Here is a 6,680-nt window from a genome sequence, read left to right as displayed (position 1 = left end):
TAGGTGCGGATGATGGCTGCACAACATGGGGAGGGCACCAAATGTCACTGAGTTGTCCACTTTAAAAACACTTAGTTTTATGTTATGTGAATTTCCCCTCAACTAAGAAATACTCCCTTGGCGAACACCTCCCCCATCAAACCAAATCCCTTCGGACTAGGACCCAGGTGCTGCCTGGGGCCCCTGGGCCCTCTCAGCCCCGCGGCGCCATCCCCCCACCGTTTCTGCTTGAGCAAGGCCTGGAAGGCTCGGCGGGGGAGGCATCTGTGCCCCTGGAAACAGGGGAGCCAGCCTTCCCTCATGTGTGCGTCTGAAAAACAAAGCTGCTTGGTGCCGGGTGGGCGGCCCCAGAGCACAATCAGACTCCTGCCAGTGGAAAAAGAGGGTGGTAATTTTCTTGAGCCCTATCCCTGGGGGCAGCCTCAGGCGTCTCCGTGACACTTTTCTGCCTTTGGAGACCAATTACCGAGGTGGAGGGGGAGAGCTGGGCCCAGCGGCCTCGTTAGCTTGCTTTCTCCGTCGGAGGAGGCTCAGTGAGGGCGGCTGGTCCACGGCCCAGGCAGCTCGGCCGGGCCCCAAGGACCTGGAGGTGCAGAAGGAGCCTCACCACGCCAGGGCCCCCAGGTGGGGTCAGGGCTCTGCCAGGGGGAACCAAGGGCAGGCCCCTCCCTGGGGGCTGGGGTGCCCAGTGGTGCAGGATTGCAGAGCTCCTTCCCTGCCCTGGCAACAGCCCAGATGAGGCCTGCTTTTCCTGGGGCCCCTGGTTGCATCAGACCAGTGGCCCCTTGGGGGCTCCAGCAGCACCGTAGGTGTGGCAATGCCCCTCCCTGGATGCCCAGCCTCCCCCCGCCAGGCCGGATCTGGCCTCGGGATTGCCGCAAACACCCCTCCTCCCCTGATGCTGTCTGACCTCATAAATACGGGGTGTCTGGATGGTTCTGTCTCCATGGCCTGCAAGGCAGTCTGCTCAGGCTTGATCCGGGACAAGGCCAAACCAGAGACTGGTTCCAGAGTAATTTCCCGAACAGGCCACTGACTTCCTGGAGGCCTCTCCGAGTAACCCTGTAGCAGAAGCCAAGATCCATGGCCTTACCGATCCCTTGCCCACCCACCGTGGGAGCCGGAGGAGCCCAGGGCCTCTGCCCTCTCGCTCCCCATCACCCCCTGAGCTGGTACCTCCATGCTTCCTCTTCTGAAGGCCCAAGGAGCTGCTCCCCTAGTCGCCTCGAAGCAGAACCCCTGAGGCCGCGGTGCCCTTACTTCTGCAGATAGGCATCTGTGGGAAGAGCTGCCAAGGGCTCCACGATCTGCCCCTGGCTCGGGGCATCTCTTCCCCAAAGGGCACCCAGAAAGTTAGGAGGGGCCTCACCCACAACACCCTCGTCTCCTCCTTAGAGGTCTCCCCCACAGCCCTCTCGACCAGCCCCTGAGCCCTGCTCCCTGTGGTCGTATCTGACACGGGACCAGAACTATAGCTCCATCTCTCCCCAGCTGGACCCTGGGAGGAGGCCCCACAGGACAGCCCCTTCAGGGAGAACAGGAGAGAAGGAACCAAGGGGCCACCCAGGATGGGGCATCCCCAGGTGGGCCCCGGGGAAAGGATGGAGAAGGGGCCCCGCAACCCAGAGTGACCTCCTCACTGACCTTGCCTGAACTTCTCACTTATGTCACCTGACCTCATGACTGACCCCCTCCTGACCGTCTCGCTTACCTCATCAGACCTCGTTGTCCCCACCTGACTTTCTTATTGAACTTTTGCAGACTGCATCTGACCTTCCTGCTGACCCCACTTGACCTTACTGACCTTCCCACTGACCTCATCTGACCTCTTTGCTGACCCCACCTGACCTTCTCCCCCTCCCTCCTCTGACCCGGATTTCCTGAGCCCCCACTTCCTGCCAGCGCTGGAGACACCTGAGGGCTCATGGGGCCTACGGCTGGGAGGTGGGGTGCCCCAAATCCCAGGGGCTAACCAGTAAGAGAAAAGGAGAACCTTCCATAAGAGCGGCAGCATGTCTCCAGCCAGGGAAGCCACCAGGCAGGTTATGGCTGGGGTGGGGGCAAGGCTGGGATCGAGGGTCAGGTAGAGCCGGACAGGCAGTCAGTGGGGCAGAGTGGCCACTTCAGGCTTTGCTCTCTCCTCCAGGCACTGGGAGCCGCTGAGCACACTGGGTCGGAGTGGACCCGAGAACCAACAGCAGGAGGGAGTGGCCAGCAGCGTCTCCTACCCCTACCAGGCACTGTGCTGGGGCTGCCACTGTCCCCGTGCCACCACTGAGGTTCAGGGAGGCCAAGTGGGGTTGTGGGCTGCAGACAGCGGGCTCTCCCCGCTCGTGGCTGTGACCGTGGCTGGAGAAGGCAGGTCAGGGATCAGGCGAGGCCCAGAAAGCAGCATAACCACTGCAGCTGAGCTAGGCCAGGAGAGGTGAGGGGGCTGACCTGAAGACAAAGAGGCCGCAGACATCCACCCTGGCCGGGCCGGCTGGCCCAGGACCCCACTCGGCATCGAGGGTGGGACGGAGGTGGGACATCTGAGAATTTCCACTCAAATTAGATGCTAAGCCAGCGGCAGCTGGTGATTTGGAATGCAAATCTGAGCCACCGCACAGATGCGGCTGTGGTCCTGTGGCCCCTGGGGGCAGGGCAGGGCAGCAGGGCAGCAGGGCTGGGCGGCAGGGGACAGGACAGGGTCTCCCCAGGCTCCCCAGAACACAGTCACCCCTGTTGGTAGAGGCCCTGGAGCATCCGACACCTACCAAGGGCACGTCCTGCAGGCCCATGTGGTCCTGGGCCAGGCTTCCTATGGAGGCCAGCGCCTGGGGCTGGCCCGGCCTGCAGGAAAGGGGGGAGGCCAGCGTCAGGGTCAGCCACAAGGCCGCTTTTAAACAAAGCCCGCACTGGTCACAAGTTGACCTTGCACATTTCACTGTCATTTTGCGTCCACGTGGGGAAAGTTCGCAGCAACGGCACTGGTGCCTGGTGCCAGCCTGGGAAGGGCACAAAAGCTGATGTCCTTGCATCCCGACCCCAAGACCTTCCCTTTGTCTTCTGACCCCAAAGTGCTGGCCTGGGGCCATGGGCATTCCCCCTTCCCAGTTGTGAACCTCCCCGAAGTGCCCCTCGAGATCCAGATGGAGCTGGCACGCCAGCATCATTCATTCATTCATTCATTCATTCTGCGAACGCCCATGGTGCCATCTATGTGTGGCCGCACCTCGTCTCCTGGTTAGCCCTGAACAACACAAAGACTCCAGCCTGGCAGCGAGACCTACACCAGACTGCACACAGGCGGCCAAGTGAGCGCTGGGTGGAGTGTGGGCCTCCCTGAGGCGACCCTTGAGCAGGAGCCATGGACCCATCTGGAGCTGGTCAGTCCTAGCAGGGCGGGTCGGGAGCCACGGCTGGGAGGAAGATGCACCCCCACCCCCAGGGCCCTGCTCAGCCAGCACCGTGGGCCCATGGACACAGGAGGAGCCAGGATGCAGGGCCCCACGAACCCCACTGAGCACCCCAACCGCCCCCAGGCTCTGGCCTCCCCTTTGCTGCCGGGGCCAGAGAAGCTGGAAGGAAGCATCGCGTAGGGTCTGCCGGCCGGCCCCTCAGGCTGGCTCCACTGGGGGCTCCGTGCCCAGGGCCCGCTGAACATGACCTGAGGGTCCTGGGGCAACTCACCACCTCGAGACCCCCGTGGAGGCAGACGTCCTGCCATGTCAGCAGGGCCTTGCAGTTAGTGGGGGGCGTGGCCAAGAGTGAGCAGCTGGCCCACCCCCTCTGCAGCTGTGCTGTCCCCCACGGGGCCCACAGGGGAGGGCAGGGCCCAAGCTTCCCTGTCGGTCCCTCCTCAACATTAGCTCTGTGTTGACGCTGGGCACCCGTTCTATCCCGGGCCTCACAGCTCTGGCCCCTGTCATCTTCCTCGAACACACCTGTCGGTTATGACCAGGAGATACAGCTCCAGGTGACAGCCCTGGAGGTGGGGGCTGGGGGGCCTCCTCGGCCTGGGACGCCGTCCCTGCCAGGGCCTTGGCCTGTTAGAAACGAGGGCCAAGCAGAGAGGGAGGCCAGGGGACAACAGGGCAAGTGGCGGGTTGGCTGAGGTCAGGGTGTGGCAGGGCTGAGCTGGCTTTCCTCCACCATCGCCTCTCCCCAGCCTTCTCCAGCAAGGGGGTTTTCAGGGGTCCTGAGCTGAGCAGTATGAGGGAGACAGGGTACAGACCCCCCCTTGCCACCCCTCCAGGAGGTCCACACCAAGGCCCCAGGCCTGTGGTCAGTTCTCGTTGCAGTCCTTCCCCAGGACAAAAGGGGCCACCCACCCGCTGCTCAGACCACGAGCCAGTCTTTGCTCAGGGCCTCTGGGGGTGCAGGGCACTCGGACCCCTCAGGAGCCCCCAGGAACACCTGCCCCCATCAGGCCCTGAGTCTCCAGAGCTCCCTCTGGAGGTTGGAAGACAGGAGGTGAGGAGGGCAGGGCGGTGGAGAGGGCTGAGCACCTGCTGGGCTGTTTCCATGGCTGCCTGGCTCCCTCCCCCAAGTTCTGGCTGTGCCAGGTGCTACACACCTGTGAGCCTGCCAAGTCCCCTGGAATGGTGCCTGGGAGCACTTACTCAGTGCCCACAGCTCCAAGCATCCTAGCGCATCCCTGGAAGGGTCTTGGTTTGGTCCCAAGGGTTGGGTCTGGAGGTGCCCTGTCCAGAGCCGCACACGCAGGACGTGCTTGAGGACCTGGCTGGCAGCAGCATCATAACCCTGCCGGGGCGCTCCATCACAATCTGCTTTCTGACTCTGACCTCTGGAGATGGCCGGGCACAGGAAGTCGGAGGAGCCTGTGTCATCAGCCTGACACCTGGGACGCCTGGTCCGTCTCCTCCAGGGCGTGCTCCTGGGGCTTGCCTCTCACACAGCTGGCCTTGGCTATCCAAGGTGTGGGTCCAGGGGCAGAAGCCCTTCCCGACCCGGCCCTGAGCAGCATCCAGCTATCAAGCCTGCCAAGTGGCGGCCCCGAAGGCAACATGAGGAGGTGACCGTGATAGTCTGAGGGTCAGGTCAGAATCCCAGAAATGTTCAAGTCAGGGCAGCCCAGAGGGTTAGGGTCCCTGGAGCTCCACACACCAAACCCAGGCTGACCCCGGGCAGGCGGGGAGTGGAGCAACCTCGGCCACAGCCCCTCATGGCCCCAGCCGAGGCTAGAGGTGGCCTCAGACCCAGAGGCCCCCAGCCCCATCCTGAGCACTGTCCTGGCTTAGGGCCCGGGGCTCATTTTTGGCAACTATTCGTGTCCTTGTGTCTATTCCCTCAGCTTCCCCTGACACCTCACCTAAAGCGACCGCTTCTGTCTCCTGCCATAAAGGGGACATCTGCCAAGGTCAGCAGCAGGACTCTTCAAAATATACCTAAATAAACGTTCTATTTCCAAAATTTTCAGATATCCAGAGAAGTTGCAGAGATAGTACCAGGTTCCTATAGACCCCACCCCCAGTTCCCCCATTGTTAATGTTCTACCCCAGTGTGAAGGGTCTGTCACAGCAAACCCGTATCTATATGTCACTATTATCTAAAGTCCACACCTTATTCAGATTTCCTTAGTTTTTCTAACCCAGGATCCCATTCAGGATCTCACATGGCATGTAGTTGTCGCATCTCCTTAGGTCCCTTTGGGTTGTGACAGTCTCTCCCTTGTTTTCGTTGACCTTGACTGTTCTGAGGAGTACTGGTCAGGTGTCTTGTGGAGCCTGCCTCGGTTTGGGTTGCTCTGGTGTCTTTCTCGGGCACAGACCGGGATGTGGGTTTGGGGGAGCACCGCAGAGATGCAGTGTCCCCATCGTGTCATGTCCGGGGGGCCTGTTGTCACTGTGACCCTGATCTACCCAGCTAAGGTTTTCCCACCAGTGGGACTTCTTTTATTGTCTTGTATTTTAATTTCAATTATCTTCGAGTTCTATTGCTCGTTGTTATTACAATTGTCGTGTGAAGTGAAAATTAGTTCAGATCGACCTACCTTTCACACCTCAAACCTTCTACCTGAAATAATTCTCCTTCTGCTGCTCCGTGTGCGTTGTGGTTCCTTTATAGAAGGCTGCTGGTGGCGAATTTTCCCAGTTCCTCTCTCTTGGCTTTTGTTTGTCTTGCTCTCTTCCACCTTTGTTCTGAGAAAAGACATTCTGGTTGGTGGTTACTTTGGGCTCTTGTTCCACTGTCATCTGTTTCCATCATCACTGTCCCGATGTCAGCAGTTCCTCCCACTGTCGACCTGTCGTTTTTCTCTGGCTGCTTTTAACGGTTTGTCCTTGGTTTTCTGGAGGATTCACTTCAATGCCAAGGTGTGGGTTTCTGTTCATTTATCCTACTGGAGATTCACTGGTCTTCTTGAATCCACATTTTGACACCCTTCAACAGTTTGGAAATTTTTCAGACAGTACCCTTTCAAATACCAACGTCTTCCATTCTCTCCACTTCCAATCCTGTACGTTTTATATGTCTTACCCTCCCTTCTATATTTTGTAGGCCTGTTTTTTTTTTTCCATTTCTAGCCTCAATTCTGGATTTCTTCTTACCTATCTTCCAATCCCTAATTTTTTTCAGCTACTATTTTTATTTTTATTTTTTTAAGATTTTATTTATTTGTCAGAGAGAGAGAGAGCACAAGCAGGGGGAGTGGCAGGAGAGGGAGAAGCAGGCCCCCC

This window comes from Ursus americanus, chromosome 33, assembly GCF_024610735.1.
Source record: "Ursus americanus isolate L20-20 chromosome 33, mUrsAme1.1.p, whole genome shotgun sequence".
Taxonomy (NCBI): Eukaryota; Metazoa; Chordata; class Mammalia; order Carnivora; family Ursidae; genus Ursus; species Ursus americanus.
This window is presented reverse-complemented; position numbering follows the sequence as displayed.